Source organism: Podarcis gaigeae, assembly GCF_964106915.1.
Source record: "Podarcis gaigeae genome assembly, chromosome: 3".
Classification (NCBI taxonomy): domain Eukaryota; kingdom Metazoa; phylum Chordata; class Lepidosauria; order Squamata; family Lacertidae; genus Podarcis; species Podarcis gaigeae.
Window position 1 is genome coordinate 37,331,199 of NC_139680.1, and position 17,546 is coordinate 37,348,744.

At 43.2% G+C, this 17,546-nt stretch overlaps 1 protein-coding gene across 1 annotated transcript in view; it reads right to left on the reverse strand.

Annotated features, from left to right (window-relative positions):
- B3GAT2 (beta-1,3-glucuronyltransferase 2) overlaps positions 1 to 17,546 on the reverse strand; it is a 154,575-nt gene that overhangs the window by 134,950 nt on the left and 2,079 nt on the right. The window contains exon 2 of the mRNA XM_083730747.1: positions 16,363 to 16,530. The gene's annotated coding sequence lies outside the window, so the exon portion shown is untranslated. The remainder of the gene's footprint in view (positions 1 to 16,362; positions 16,531 to 17,546) is intronic.

The following is a 17,546-nucleotide window of genomic DNA, read 5'->3' on the forward strand; positions in this document are numbered from 1 at the left end:
CCCCACATTGCTCCGGGTTCCTACGGGGAGTGACGCTAGCACAGGAACTTGTTCATCCAATGTTACCCAGTGCTTTAGGTATGAACCATACTGCACCAGATCTCATGCTACCAAAGGTCATTTCAAAAAGCAGCCAGGGTCAATGGAGTTGAAAATGCAGCTTAGGAGCAAAGGGGCTGGACCACGTACTTCTTCTCTGATGGCAGACAAAAATATGTTGCCTTATGATTTGGACCTGTATCTGAATGTGCTTTCAAATCTCACCTCATTTACTGGCTCTCTGCCCTCTGAGGCAATTCGCACCAATTAATTAATTCGTTTCATCTCACAACTGCACATGCACACCATAGAGTAGTTGTGAGGATGTTGTGAGCATGAGCAAGGTAACAGTGGAAAGCATTCATGGCACAACAGGGGAATGGAGCTTGCAGTGGATTAGCGAAGGGGAGCAAGTCACATTCAGGGAAAGGGAGCTGCCTGTGAAGCGTTTCCTATGCCTCATAGGTCTGCTACATACGTGACTACATAAGTGACTAAAAGTGGCTAAAATTTAGCTGTGGACTAAATATCTTATTGGTGCCAGGGTGGCACTGTGGGTTAAACCGCAGAGCCTAGGGCTTGCCGATCAGAAGGTCGGCGGTTCAAATCCCCACGACGGGGTGAGCTCCAGTTGCTCGGTCCCTGCTCCTGCCAACCTAGCACTTCGAAAGCACATCAAATGTGCAAGTAGATAAATAGGTACCGCTCCTGCGGGAAGGTAAACGGCGTTTCCATGCGCTGCTCTGGTTCGCCAGAAACGGCTTAGTCATGCTGGACACATGACCCAGAAGCTGTACGCTGGCTCCCTTGGCCAATAAAGTGAGATGAGCGCCGCAACCCCAGAGTTGGCCACGACTGGACCTTTACCAAATATCTTATTAAAGCAATTCAGAGACACAGTGATAAAGGGGGATGGGGTGCTCCAGCAGAAATATCTACTGATCAATCCAGCTTGCCCAGGACAAGCTGAAACTCTTTGAAGAAATAGTAGGACAGAAAGGAGAACATAAGAAGAGTCTTTCCAGGAAGGACTCATCCTGTTCAGCATCCTGTTCTCACTGTGGCCAACCAGATGCCTATGGGAAGCCCACAAGCAAGACCCAAGTGCAAAAGCACTCTCCCATTCATGATCTCTAGCACCTGGTATTCAGAGCTGTACCGCTTCCAACACTGGAACAATGTTTGTTATTTCTTTATTTAGAATAATTTATATGCCTCTTTTTCGAAACCTGTGTGATCCTTTACAGAGGGAATAAGAGAGGCTAACACCTGCAACACAGCTCAATACAGAGCAATGCACAAAGTGTGCGGGTTTAACCCACTGTAATTTAAGAAACTGACACTTAAAACAACAACAAAACTCTTTTGTGCTCCCCCCCCCCCCAGCTTTCTGGTTGATGGAATCAATGAAACTGATAGTCCTGATGATAAGATTGACTTCATGTGACAAATACAATTATTTTTGTCATTTGGATTTGCAATACTCCTGGCTAAAAAACAAATGCATACCCATTTCCATGGAAACTTTACAAGTATGCAATTATTGTTACAAATAACAAAAAAAACAACCACCCTTAAAAAGAGCTTTAATCAAAACAGAATGTTTGCGAAAATAAACTCAAAAAGCCCAGTGTGTCTGTCAGTTGTTTCTATAAATCTTCACATACAGATGGGCTGCTTTCTTCTCATTATTCTCACCCATGCAGTGAGGCTGAGAAGTGTCATGAAGACAAGTGCTTCGTGGATATACCACAAACATCATCTGCAAATGTGCAAAGGGGCAGGTGTTTACTGCCATGAAAGCAGATATATTCATGGTTCAGTAACAACTATATTTGTTCATTGCAGCTGGCATAGGCTGCTACTGCACCCATGGTAGCATGGGCAGACAATAATGCATATTATCTTCTGCCATCCTCAGTGTTTTACATGCAGCCAGAGCAGGGGTACCTTCTAGATGGACTCCAACTTCCATCATCCCCAACCATTGGCCATGACTGGAGTGGTAGGAGTTGAAACCAATAACATCTTGAGGCCATCCCATTGGCTACTCCATAGTCTATTAACCAGGGGTCTAAAAATGGGGTGGTTGTTACCATCTGGCGTAAATATACAAGGTAGCCTTTTCATGCTAGCCAATGACATTAGTCAGATTGGCCATCAATAGCAAGTAGCGTTAAATGAAGGAAAAAAGACCCTGAATTACTTTTTTCTAAAATGTAATATCCAGTTTGGGAATATAGATTTCATACCTTTTGCCCAATTTGGGTCCAAGAGGGCTCAAATTGACTGGAAAAGATCAATAATGTATTGAAATGATTTTGGGGAGCTTCACTAAAAAAAAGCTTAACAAAAATCTTATTTTTCAGATTTCACTGATGGATAAAATTCCTGCATGTTATATACTACGATTTACCTTATTTATCTGACACTGAACTGTGATTGATCATATCTGTTGGGTAACAGGCTCAATGAGGGAGGGAGGGGAGCCATGAAACCTGTCTTGCCCAAGGGCCTCCTAAAACCCAGAGCTGGGACCAGCTGTTGTTGTTCTGAACTTTCTGTCTTTGAAGACTGGTGGCTGATCTTTATATTCAGCTAAATCACATGGTACAGCATTTACTGGGACCATGATACTTCAGACTGCAGGCAAGGGAAGTAAAGAAGTTTAAATGCTATTCCCACCTGTTCACAGGAGCACAGAAACCTGCCTTATATGGAGTCAGACCATTGGTCCATTAGTTCAGTATTGTCCATGCTGCCTGGCAAGATTTCAGAAAGCAGTCTCTCAGCCCCACCTGGAGATGCCAGGGATTGTATCTGGGGTGTTCTGATGGAGGAAGAGGAGTGCGGGGGGAGCGCACTGCTCCCGGCAGCGTGATCCCAGTCGGGTGCCATTGTGGTTGCCATACCCCCAGGACATGCGCCACGCCCCTGCAGGTGGCAGGACTCTCGCCATTCCCGCCCCCGCCTGCTCTCCGCCCCCCCCCCCCGGTGCCGGAGCATGAAGCTCTGCCACTGCTGTAAACATTCTAGTCAAAAATTTATTAGCAGATCCTGAAGTCTCATGGGGCTTTTAAAGCAGAGGAAGGTTTGATAACACAATACAAACTGCTAAGTCACTCTGCAATTTAAATTATGTTTTATGCTATTTCTTCTGCATATATTTACGGACCCCAGATCCTCACAGTTTCCTTACTCATATGTACTTGTCCCCGCCTCCCCATTAATGCCTGCTTTCCAACCTGTTGTCTAAAATGGCACAGCAGGGGCTATCGATGTTTTTTGGGCCTGGGGGCCCAACTGGAGGAACTTTTGGTTACCACACACCTGGTAACCAAACACAGGCTGCAACCTAGTCCATTGGCTACAACGGTATCCTACTTTCAAGCCTAATTTCCATGGAAGGGGAAGGGACCTTAGGGGCACCAAAGGAGGGGTCTGCAGATCCTCATGTGCTCATGGGCACCACATCGGTGATCCCTGTATACAGTCCCAATAACTCTATGGCCATGCATTTTATTTGCACGTGTAGATTGGCTCTAAGTTTGGTGACCCTTGGCCCAAATTTTACTTGGCTTTCTAGTCTTCATATATCCTTTCCTGTTTGAACTGTTCATAATGTATGCACTCAGCTTGTTGCACGTGGTTTGACCATTCTGATGCAGCCCTTCCAGTGTGTGATACAGGAATTTTAATGGCTCTTGAAGTCTCCTTTTGGCACAGCTATGGTTCCTTGTTTGTTACCATAGATACTGTACTTTTTGTTTGCATTACCTTACACCTAAGAGATTCCCACAGGTAGAATTATTCGATATAATTATTCACAAATACAAAAATTTATAAAACGAATCTGACATTTTATTTGTTTAAGATAGTTTCTGCCCTTTTTCCTTCCAGAATGGTGAATGCCAACTTCTGTCTTTTCTCCCTTTGTGTAACTGTTATTGATTTACCTCTATAAATTTAAAATTGCTAAGAATTCTAGTTACATGTTTTGCTCATCGAAAAGGAAGAGCTGGTTTATCTGAATCTCACCAACCATATGAAATAAATGCAACACAGTTAACTTCAAAACAAAGCTCTGGAAACACACAAGAATCCACCCTACAAATGGCACAAGAAACACTTTTTAAAAAATTAAAAGGACTCTGTCAGAGGTGACCAGTTCTGTTCTGCAATCCATCAGCTATGATATAGTATGGTGACCTACTTGCTTCTCCAGACTTTATCATGTTTGCCCCCAAACCACACATGAGATGTAGGTCATCATTATATTACTCTAGATGGAGAACTGAAGGTGAGGGAAAGCAACCAGCCCAGGGGCAAATAGTAGGTCTGTGGCAGGGAACCATTAGTTCTATGATGGTGCATCACTATAAATTCCCATCTAAAGACAGGGAAATGAGCCTGAGATAATTGCTACGGATAGCAGAGAAGCAGAAGAAAGGATTTAGAGATTGGGGAAGTAAAGGCAGTGGCGGGGGCGGTGGAATGAGGGTTGCATGAGAGATGATGGATAAGCTAGAGTATATGGATACCTAATGGTTATTTTCAATAGTAGTAATGAGCAGCAAAGTACACAGTTTAAACTATTTTCCAAGTTGAATAGGCTAATTCCTCAAAAAGTTATAGTTTCAGGCTCTTCATCTGCCAAAAAAGAGAGAAAGAAAAGCCCTTTTGAATCTCTGAGTGTTTCCCCCTGATTCTCCTACATTAAAGAGTCTATTTCCATGTTACTGCAATTATACCTTCAAAGGAGACATACATCACACTTGTGGAAAGTACTCTACTAAGTGGGCCCCCTACTAAGGTGTGCTTTTCACCTGGACCAGAGACATGAAAGTACATCTGTAAAATGTCTTGAAAAGTTAGGAAGTCCGTAAGGGCTTTGAACCAGTGCAGGTCCGTTACAGTAGCTCGGCTTATGAGTCATCTGTCTTTGAATGGAAGGTTCACAGAAGGAATCCCAATGCAACAAAGACTCCTGTGTGTTGTGTTGTGTGTCCTGCAGCCTCCTTGTACAACTTCCCATGTTGTTCTCCACAACCCTCTAGATGGGATTTTGAGCAAGGGGTGCTGCCAGGGAGACCAAGTAGGCAACTGACTGCAGCAGCAGTGGCAATGACAGGGCTGAAACAGGGCTATCTGGTTGGCTGAATGATGCAGCTTAGCAAAGGCTTATGTATAAACGGGCTGGTCTGCAGGCTCCACAGTGAACTGGCCCTAGCCTCACAGTATATATTACTGCAAGAAAATGACAAAGAGGTCCAATGCTGTCACGTGTGGGTTGAATAAGGACAATGTTTTAATGATGATGATGATGATGACAATAAATCACACAGTATGTATTAATTGGCTTACCAATAACAGGATGCCTATGTTGTTGTTGCTGCTGTTTTAAGTAACAAATTTAATTTCAAACACATCATTCACCTCTTCATTCAGCATTCTCTGCATCCTTTGACCTCCCTCTGCCCTTCCATGGTTACCATCAACCCCCCCCCCACTGCTTATCTTATGTTCTCTAATTTGTTAAAAGAATAGTAATCCGTTTTTCCATAGTTTCTCATACATTACAAGCATTACTCTCATCCTGACAAAGTTTTTAGTTGTTTACAGTGTTCTCTTAAGGAATGGGGGGAAATTATAATGTAATCCAGGATGCCTATGTTAACAACTGTTTTGTGAAGAAACACTTGGCATTATGCAATTGTAACTGTCTGTGTATTTTATACATTTCATTGGCTTCTGGCCTGTTTATGCTCACACACACACAAATACTGCATGCATCTGACAAAGCCCACGAAGGCTTGTGCCATGATAAATTTGTTTAAGGTAACACAAGACTGCTACAGTCATACCTTGGGTTGAATGTGCTTCGGGATGAGCGCGTTCTAGTTGCGCTCCGCGGCAACCCAGAAGTAACGGAGCGCGTTACTTCCGGGGTTCTCTGCTTGGGCATGCGCAGACACTCAAAAGGACGTCACGCGCATGCGCAGAAGTGCCAAAATGTGACCTGAGCACGCGCAGATGCGTGGACACGGGTTACATTTGCTTCTAGATGTGAACGGGGCTCCGGAACGGATCCCATTCGCATCTAGAGGTACCACTGTATTTGCTACAGCAGAGAGCTACCCCCTCTGAAAATTGTAAGAAAATGGGCAATCTTGTTCTGTGTCCCTAGTTTGTTCAACAATATATGGCCATTCCCTTAACACTCAGCAGTGATGCAACAGGCTCATTGACTCTCACTGTGCACTTCATGTACAAAAGCAATACCCACTGCTTTCTGCCATTACACACTATTGCTTGCATTATTTTACACAATATGTCACTTCAATGTGCATCTCTTGCATTCTTTGCTGAGCAAATGCTCCCCTGGCTGTGATAGCAACTGTAACTACTACACAGCATCTACTCTTTTAACTATCTGTTACTCTCTGCCACTTATTGGAACATTTTCCATTCCTTTCTCTGTCTCTCTTTTTTTTCTTAGGTGACCCAGCAAATCACCCATGTCTCCTAAGCCGTATTTTTCTTCTTAATGAGCTCTGACTGACAATGCTATACGGACATCTTTCCATATCAGTATTTTTTACCCTGCCTTATTGGCAGATTGTAACGACATTACTAGTTACAAACACACTGCTAATGGGTTCTTCCCACAGCCAGTGCCTACCAGTTCTGAATAGCCTGGGTTTGTTTTTTTAATTGTGTAGAATCTTTTATCTTTCTTGAACAGCTTAAGGTGCAGGCTGAATTCTGTATTTTCAGAGGCCACTCTGGACTCAATTAAAAGTGCTGACTTTTAAGCCCTTAAATCTTAAGCCCTTTGAAGCCCTTAAATCTTTTCACAGAATCATAGAATGGTAGAGTTGGAAGGGACTGCAAGGGTCATCTAGTTCAACCTCCTGTAATGCAAGAATCTTTTGCTGAATATGAGGCTCAAGCCCACAACCCCGAGGTTAAGAGTCTCATGCTCTACTGACTGAGCTATTCTGAAGATTTAACCCCATTCCCATGCCTCCTACTACCTCTCTTTTCTCAAACCCCTTTGCACCCCCATCCCTTCCTTGTTGCACACAGACCACCCCCCCCATTCCCATGCCTCATCTTTATCCTATCCTGCAGCCCCCTTTGAGCACCCACCCCATGCTCACATATGTTAAACATGAATATAATCTTAAGAGCAAGCCTGGCAGTTAACTTGTTCAACTAAATCTTAAGTTCAGATGACAAATGGTGTACATGTGTTACTGTCTGCTTTGTAATAAAATATATCTTCTAAGCAACTACAGTGGTACCTTGGTTTATGAACTTAATCTATTCTGGAAGTCCGTTCTTAAACCAAAACCGTTCTTAAACCAAGACGTGCTTTCCCTAATGAGACCTCCTGCCGCCAGTGCCCTTCCACCGTTCTGTTCTCAGACCGAGGTAAAGTTCTCAAACCAAGACACTATTTCCAGTTTTGCGGAGTTTGTAAACCAAATTGTTCTTAAACTGGACTGTTCTTAAACCGAGGTACCACTGTACACTGAATGCTGAAGACAGCACATGGTAGCAGGAGTGAAACACAATGTGTGAAGGTTCTATGGAACGCTCCTCATCCTTTAGCTCTCTCATCTGAGGTGTTGCAGAAAATAATAATTTCATAAAACTGTATTTTGATGGTTCCATTTTCTTTTAAGCCTATGGCCTAGCTAAACTGAAAAGGCCTGTCCCTGCCTATCTTTTAGGGTACGGAATAACCCACTTTTAGGTACTGTACGTAGCGAATGTCCGTTCCAGAACACTGAAAAGATTGAACCATTACTGTAGAATCTATGGTGGTCGTTGTGTGCATAAAAAGAGAATCAGCTAGGCATGGCAATTGTTATTAATCTTGAAAGCACAACATTATAGTAATTAGCCAGGAGGAACTAAGGGACAGAAAAGACACATTACTGGTGGTACGGGAAGCCAGTTTTCCTGAACCACACACAGCTGCACTTCAGCTTCACATATCATAAAACCAGCGAACTGTTTCGATATTTGTGAGGGGGAAATCAAGTTCAGAGGTCAAACTTAGCTCTTATGTAACTCAAGTAACTTATTGAACAGAAGAGCCACTGCAGTGGGGAAGCCACCCAAGGGCCATTTGTTTTTCTGCAGAGCTGGGCTTTGCCATCTTGCTCCCTGAGACAAAGGACAGGATGATGCTCCCTACTCATTCCAGATGCTACAAGCTGATCCACAGTGGGACCACAAGCTCCTTTGGTTGGCGGTGGGATCACCTTCGTTACAGGCTTGATGGATCCCTCTTAGTTTTCCTGTATCAGCAGGGGATCAGACTAGATTTCCTTGAGGTCCCAACCCAGCTTTAGGATTCTAGGAAATGACTGTTCCCCACAACGTAATTTCTGCTGTAGGCTCAGGACTATGTCTTTTGACATGTGAACTTTTCTCTTCTTTTATTCCTTGCTAGACGATGGAACCAAATTAAGTTACTGCAGCCTTCGCACATTTTTCACCCCTGTTGCATTTGAGAGTTTTATCAAGCATGTATTAGTTCTGCATTCGCACATTTTAGTATCTTGTGTGAAGTAATTTACATGATCTTGATTAAATCTCACTCTATAAAGACTCTTCATATATTGAATTTCTTCAATTTGTTCAGAACGTATCGTATTCTGTCCCTACCCTCAATGAGATCTGTAACCCTTGCCAGCTTTTTATCACTTTAATATTGGATTAGTGTGATTCTCTGCCTCACCTACCAAAATTGTTAATGAATCAGTGATCCCTGGTATTCCTTTCAGAAGCCCATTTGACATCTCCTCTCAAATAGTCATTGCACAATGCATAATTACACTGTTTAATTTTAATCCCATTTTGTATCCATTTGACAGCAGTTCCATCAAATATGCATTTCATTAGCTTTCCCAAGAGAAATGCTACATCCAGTATTAAGTACACTGGATGTCCTTTATGCTATATAGACTGAACAAAGAACAAAATATTGAGCCTAGCATAATTAATCATTGGCAAAGCCATTCCACCAATTATCCATATTTGTATAGGTAATTGTGAAGTGACAGCTCATTAATAGAACTATAAGTAAACCATATACGGTATCTTAAATCAAAACCATTGACTTAGAACAGTTATGATGCAATTCTAATAAAACATTAACAATTGTTTTAATATTCTCCAAGTTCCTCAATATTGTCTCTATTCAACTGTGATCATTCTAGGATACCAATAATTTTCACCAAAAAAATCAGTTGTTGATTATCATATTACTTCCAATAATTTCTCTCTTTTTCTAATATATATTCTAAGATTTACACTTAAAGGAGAGCTTGGCTAGTTTGAATATTCTGAAATTTATTCTTAAAAACCATGATGAATGGTCAGCACTGTATTAAAACTACCATTCTGGCAACAAGAGCAGTATTTTCCACTGCACAAAACAGAAGTATTTTAAGAACCCTTTTGCTCCCCTCGTGCCCTCAGATATGCAGAATCGCGAAAGTGGCACATACTACGAGTGCTTAATAAACAAGTGAGGTGTAATGAATGTAATTAAAGTGAATAAAATGGTGGCATTTCCAAAACTATTTGATGAATAGGCTAACAGTTGTGGCCCGAAACAGCTACATGCCTCCTTAGAGGTTGCAAAATTATCACGCAAGTGCTTGAAATTTGCAGCTGCCACTTCAGAATCTCAAGCCTTCACACGGCTGTGAGCTGGACTAGTGCCTAATACCTAATGGGAGCTCCTCCCAAGCCTACAAAATGTTTTCTCCCAGCCCTGTTCCTGTACTATTTTGGATAGTACCGGTAATTTGCAAACCTGCTGTTTACACTACCCTCTCTCCTCTTTATATTGTTATGAGTTGAGGGTTTTTCCTTGATCATGGGTTGGCAAACTAAGGGCTGTGGGCCAGATCAGGCCAAAATGCCTTCTGGATCCGGCCCACGGATGGTCTGGGAATCGCCGCATGGATCACCAGTGCATGCGTTCTTTCCCTCTCCCTTCCTCTGCGGCAGCGCCGCCTCCACCTCCTCCCTCCCTCCTCCCGGCTTCCCCCTGCCCTGCCTAGAGGAGGAACGGGGCTGGACTTTGTTGGTGCCAACAGCAGCAGTGCTTTAGCGGCTACCATTTTTAGCAGCCCTTTCACACGCTGCTCATCATCCCTCCACCGCTGCCAGTCCCTGCCACTCGCAAGACACAGGTAAGCAGCCACCGGGGATCATGGTGCTCTTGCATCATCCCCCCCCCAAAAAAAATTATAGTCCAGCCCCCCACAAGGTCTGAGGGACAGTGGACTGGCCCCCTGCTGGAAATGTTTGCTGCCCCCTGGTCTTGATGACGCCCTGAGTCCCTTCCAGTTCTTGGGATCCTATATCAGTAGGGTAGAATGAGCAAGAGCAAGCTTGCCAAACTAGTTCCTTTGTCTATGTAATGGCCTTGGCTCTCACACACTATTGTTCTCCTACCTAACAGACTTTTTGGTGAGTGGGTGGAGGATGGCCCACCCTTTAGTTCTACGGCACAGAGCAACTGCTTTGGTTATGCTTATCATGGCAAAACCATAACAAATTGAGTTAGATGCTGGAGGCACAGATACATGCTTGCTCTGTGCTGGATCCAAAGCTGCAACTAATTAGGAAGCAAGACTTTTTGGGTGTTACTGCTGCGTGCACCTCCATCCTATGCTGGGATTGTATATATGTGTAAGTAAAACCATATATTCTAAAGGCACTTGTCTTTGCTGACACTCATTCCAAGGAAACTGAGTTCTGGGTGGTACATAGAGGATGCTCCCTAGTTCCCGAATTCTCTTTTACCAAAAGGTCACCAAAGTTATACAGAAAGCAATGCTTTGTTCCTAAGTCTAAATGCTGCCTTTTATATATCAAGCCCTTGTCAGATAAAGTAGCAACCCTAGTTTTCCCAGTGATAAATGCCACATAGAAGTATGCACATTTCTCCTAGGTATAGAACTTCAGAAACCAGGAAGAAGCTACTGAGAGATGCAAGCCAACTAAAACAACTTCTTTTACTAGTAAGGATAACAGGTAGGTAGTCGTGTTGGTCTGCCATAGTCAAAACAAAATAAAAAATAAAAATTCCTTCCAGTAGTACCTTAGAGACCAACTAAGTTTCTAATTGGTATGAGATACCAATAACAAACTTAGTTGGTCTCTAAGGTGCTACTGGAAGGATTTTTTTTTTATTTAGTAAGAATAACGTTACACGATAAAGGATAGGTGAGATTGGCTTGCAGTATGCAAAGCCATAGCAAGCAAACAAAGAAAGAAAGACATTGTATATAGGATTTTATGCATAAAGGTAAAGGTAAAGGTACCCCTGCCCGTACGGGCCAGTCTTGCCAGACTCTGGGGTTGTGCGCCCAGCTCACTCAAGAGGCCAGGGGCCAGCGCTGTCCGAAGACACTTCCGGGTCACGTGGCCAGCGTGACATCGCTGCTCTGGCGAGCCAGAGCTGCACACGGAAATGCCATTTACCTTCCCGCTAGAAAGCGGTCCCTATTTATCTACTTGCACCCGAGGGTGCTTTCGAACTGCTAGGTTGGCAGGCGCTGGGACCGAGCAACGGGAGCGCAGCCCGCTGCGGGGATTCGAACCGCCAACCTTTCGATCGGCAAGCCCTAGGCGCTGAGGCTGGGCAAATCCCCCTGTAAGAATGCACACAAAAAGAGCAGGGAGCATCTCTGTAAATGAGAGTGGCTGGATCGCTCCAAAACTAGGGTTTTGCATGCTTTGAAGCTTTTACAGGAATATCTAATTTATGAGCTAAATCTAAAAGTGCACATTTTAAAAGCACAATTAAAAGATGGATGGAAGCTTTCTAAATCAAAGCAAGATTTGATTTAGATACCCATGGGATATCTGAATACATAAAAACAATACAATAAATTACTGCTATGAGATAAGACACATAGTTGTACACCATGCATCTCTTTGAACATGCTCCTTCCTAACTAGCTTCATGGTTATATTGCTTTATTGTTTTATGGCCACTTAATTGCAGGAATTTTACCTTCCTGCCTTTGTATTTTAAGATGGGAAGCCCAAAGGTTGGCATGTAAGTCTCTCATGGCTTATCTCTTTGGCAGAGAGCTCCAGTGTAATATTCACTGCATAAATGGGCAGAATGAAGCTGATGGAAATTGTTAATAGGAATATTTTTCATGGGGTTCAGTACATCACTAATTTTGATACTTTGGACTAGAACTCCCTACATACTTGACCACTGGCCATGCTGGTTGAGGGAGCTGATGGAAGCTGTAATCCAAAGCTTATCTAGAATTTACCCATACAATTGTAAATTCCAAGAAAATACAGGCTTCTGCGGGAAAGCCAGGGCTGCATTTATTTTACCATTGAGGGTGAGATGGCAAGTGGACATACAAAAATAAAATAAAAAACCTGTAACAATGAATGCAGATTGTGTTCTCCTTGTTAATGACAGACATTTGGGGTAGACAATGGCCTGCTGATTCAAAGGACTGTCTCAACACGAAATATGAACATGCACCCCCCTAACTTACAACCTCCCTTCTCTATTATTTATAATAATGCTTTGACAAAGTATAACATTTTATCCAATTATAGATACAGATGAGTCACTGGCTTCACTGCTTGTCAAGACTGGATTATTTTATGGCCTCAGGATTTATTTTTTATTAAAAAAAAAAAAAAACCATTTGCTTCTCATGTAAAAATTAGAAACTGAATTTTTCAATATATCTAGGAGAGCTTCTCCACGATATTGTTGACTTGAGTTCTGGCTGTTATCCTAAGCGTACAGATACTAGGAAACCATACATGTTTACTCAGAAGTTCAATTCACACTTCTACTGATCTTCCAAATAAGAGTGCAAATTGTTTTTAGCCTTGAGTGAAAGTTCTGCAATTAAAAATACATAACTTGGAAGCAAGGCTGTAATGCAAGTTGCTGAAACTTGTTATCTTAGTGTCAGGGAACTGCCATCAGGGCCGGAGGGAGAGAGCGGGCTCCAGAGGGATTCCAGAGAGCGTCCCGGGATGGGGAGAGGCAGCCCATCTTCTGGGGAAGGGAATCAGCATAGCACCAGTGGAGAAGGGGGGCAGATGGGGGAATCGGCGAGGCGGTCCCATGACTCCTTGCCGGGGACCAGCAGGGAGAGTAAGGGTCCTCCGCTGCCCACACCCTCCTTGCGCAGAAGGCTTCCGCGCAGGGAGAGTAGACGGAGACTAGGCGTCAAAGAGCTTCTTTGCTGGAAGAAGTTCAAGAAACGCCCACTGACGGATTCTGCCAGCGATTGAGACAGCCACAGGCGAGTGGCTGCCTGGACAGAAAAGGTTCACTCAGGCAACCCAGCCAGGTGTGGCATCGGTTTACGCACGAGCAACCCCTAGAACCATTACACTTAGTTACACCAGTTTGGTTCTAAAGATTTGAATGGTTTAAGGCTCAAGTACTGTGCAGCTTCATTTTATTAAAAAAATGCACAATCCAATCTTCTTCTTCTTTTTGAAAATCAGATAATTGCAGTGATGCAAGAATTATTTGTGTAGGCTATAATTATGCATGCTATTATATTGAATTTGGAGACTCAATGGCGTTTTGGTGATATCACACTTTGAAGGTAACAAGAGTGGGAAATGAACCCTGAGGAGCCCAAGGCGTCTTTCTGCCCTAGACTTTGTGAGGGGCAGGTAGTGATGAAGACAGGGGAAGTTGAATTGGGCAGCTTGCCAACAATTCTGGCCTTCTTGAAACTAAACAGATATGTTTCTTTCTCCTTTAGAAACAAAGGAGATGAGGAGATGAGAAGTTCTGCAGGTGTGGTCTTCCCTTGTATTAATAAGGAAAAGGTACGTCTGTCACATCTACTAACTTGTGACTCTTAAACTCACAGAAATGGGATATTATCCAACTATTTAGCTTGCACTGGCTCCTCTATGGAGTAAACCAACCTTACGGATAGTAATGGGCTATCCTTACCATGAATCCTCAAAAATAAGTTACATTGAATTCAATGTGTCTTACTCCCAGGTAAGTGGGGTTAGGACTGTGGCCTAAGGTTATCTTCTTTTTTTGCAGAGGGGAGAATTTTTGGTATCCAAGAATGCAAAGAAATAAAGAGTCAAGGGTGATGGGAGTTGTAGTCCAACAACTTGTGGAGGGACAAAGGTTTTCCACCCCTGGTCTACACAATGAATGATTAATTATTTATATAGCACCATCCCACTGCATGAAAGGATAGGTCCCTGCCCCACGGAACTCACAACTGAACATTCAACACAAGTGAGATCTCACAGAGGAAGGGGAAGGAATCGAGGCAGAAGTAGATAGTCATTCAGTTACACACACTTAGGTGGCATTGTAATAGAGCATGGTGATTATGGAGTTGTGCAAAAAGTGGATTTTTAGGAAGAAAGGAAGGAAGACTGACAGCAATTGCCTTACTATGCAGGAATATTTATCCATTGTCGCACCAACTGTATGGAATGCTTTTCCCATTGAGATCAACAACTGTGGGTTGTTTTTACCAACTGAAGAAATGCCTCTCCCTTTGACCCTTAATAGTATTAATACTATTGATTAGTGGTGATTAGTAATTATTGTTAATGTTATTATTTTTATTGCATTTTTAAATTATGTGAACTTCTTTGGTATTTCTTTCCATCGATGCAAGGCAGTATAGAAAACTTGTAATAAAATAAATTTTGTTAAGTTTCAGGGCCCATGACTATACGTAATAAAAAAAATTTAAGTGTTCTTGGCAAGTTTTTTTTTAAGATGCCCCAGCATCAAGGCTGCATTGAGCAACACTTATAGGGAAGCAAAGCTGCATTTCCAGGGTGATCTAGAATTGCTATTTGTAATTTATCCTTCAGATTTTTAAACAGCACCATACATTTAGCATTCAGACCAGTGGCGTAGCGTGGGTTGTCAGCACCCGGGGCAAGGCAAGTAATTTGCGCCCCCTAACCCGTGGATTTTAGCAGGGGGCAGAGAGCTGTGAGTGTGAGCACGCGCTCCCCCAGGTGTTGCGCCCGGTGCGACCGGCCCCCCCTGCACCCCCCACACTACGCCAATGATTAAGACTAATAGTACAGCTCTGCTTCCCATGACAAAATACATTGTGAAAAATGTACATGGCACTTAAATTTCCGCGATGCACCATTTTTGTCAGTGTTCTGGATAGCATTGCTCTGACTGCTCTTGTTCATGAGATCATCGATAATGACCAGCGAAATTTTACTAGGAGGGAACTAAAACATCGTCCTTGAGGGGAGATGGTAAGCCTTCGGCAAAACAGATAAATGGAAATATAGCTAGCAATTTTTATGCACTGGCTGTCAACAACTGTAGTACCAGGCAATGTTTTTGAGTATAACAGACAGCACCAGTTCTGCATGCTGCAGTACATTTTTAGCAAAGTAGCTTTCCCTTCAGCTGCTGGGGCCCATGAGACTGACTGAGAAAGGATGGTGCCAACAGTTCTACTTTTCAGCTGCCCCTTACACTGCCATATGTAACTCTGAGGGATTTCACCCATGAGATTTCCTTATCTTCATTCCCCAATAATACACAGAGGGGACAAGTAACAAATCAGATTGGTTAATTTACAAATTCATTATATTTTTCACAATAGGGCATGAAAAAAATGTAGGTTCTGTGTGAAATCATTTTTTTTATTGGCTTTTTGTCAATTGGTTTTACGTACGCTACTACAAACACACACACACACACACACACACACACTAAGGAAGGCTGTGGTTACAAAAATTCAAAAATGTGCAGGTGCTCAGTTTTGAGATATTTCAGCAAAAATCCTAGAATACCCATTGTGTACATCCCCCCCCCTCCACATAATGTTTTTCCACATTGAATTTATATATTCTTTCCCCCAGTGCATGCAAGCAGGGCCAGCCCACTCATGAGACAAGGTGAGGTGACCGCCTTAGGTGGCACGAACCAAGGGGGCAGCTGATCTGGCCTCCATGGAATGAATTGCCCACCACTGCAGCCGCAGTGGCAGCAACAACTGCAGAGCACTCCTTAGAGGCTGAATTTGCTGCCATTTCAGCAGGCACCCCCCAATACCATGTCTACAGCCCCCTCTTGGGGAATAGGAGGCACTGCAGGTCTCCTCCCGCACTTGTTCCCAATGTAGATTTTCACTCAACCTTTCTTCCCTGAGGCGTACTATTTTGTGGTTCGCCCCAGACACCAAAATGTATTGAGCCAGCCTTGCAAGCAAGAATGCACCCCCCCCCCATTTGTTAAACAAAACTTCACTGTGAGTGTATTCTTACCATGAGTGCATTGACAATCACATCAATCTTTCCACGTTTTTTCACTGGTGTGGAATTGTCTTCTTTCTTGATCTCCAAGGGCAAAGTTTTATTCAACTTGAAATGTGGGGCCAGTTCAAAATCCCACAATCCAGGACACAGGCGACTGCCATGTGCAGAATATTTTGCCTGAAAAAATAAATTCAAGCCTCTGAGTTGTATGGTATGGACTGTATGATATGCTTGCCCCATAAAAGCAAGCTGAGGTATGTGAAGCACATTTCATTAGGGCAGGGTGGTCAAACTTTTCATGCCAACTGGGCCATACTAGTACATTGACATGGAACCCTGCTTTGTTGCATGAGGGAGGGGAGAGTGAGGCCAAAAACTGATGCCCCCACCAAGTACTCATGCCACCTTTCCAAAGCCAGATAAGTAAGGTGCTAGATATAGAGGAGGCCTGAGGGCTCTGACAGGGTCCTAGAGCAGGGGTCGGGTCTACTGTCCCTCAGACTTTGTGGGCGGCCGGACTATATTTTGAAGAAGAAGAAAAAAGAACAAATTCCTATGCCCCACAAATAACCCAGAGATGCATTTTAAATAAAAGGACACGTTCTACTCACACCAGGCAGGCCCCGCAAATAACCCAGAGATGCATTTTAAATAAAAGGACACGTTCTACTCATGTAAAAACATGCTGGTTCCCAGACCATCTGCGGGCCGGATTTAGAAGGCGATTGGCCAGATCTGGCCCCTGAGCCTTAGTTTGCCTACCCATGTCCGACCTAGAGCCTTACCCTCTCCTTCCCAAAGCCAGGAAAGCACTAAGCTTTGGGAAGGAGACAGGAGGACTCTAGGACCCTGTCAGAGCCAAAGCTCAGCATACCTGGGTAAGGGCTGGGTGTTTGTTTGTTTGTGTGTGTGTGTGTCAAATGTTGCCAAGGACTGCCAAAAAGGGCCTGAGGGCCATGTGTTGGACCACCTGCATTAGAATGTGCACCCAGTGGTTTTTATTTATTTTTTCTTTTCAAAGAAGGAGGAAAGAAAGGGATAGAAATACCTATTAAAAATTGTCATTATATATGTATGTGTGTATATATATATATTATACAAAATTTATATCAAGTGATATAAGATTTATATCAAAAGGTAAGACCTCTGATAAAAGACATGGAGACTTAGGGTGAAAAGGGATCCCCTGTCAA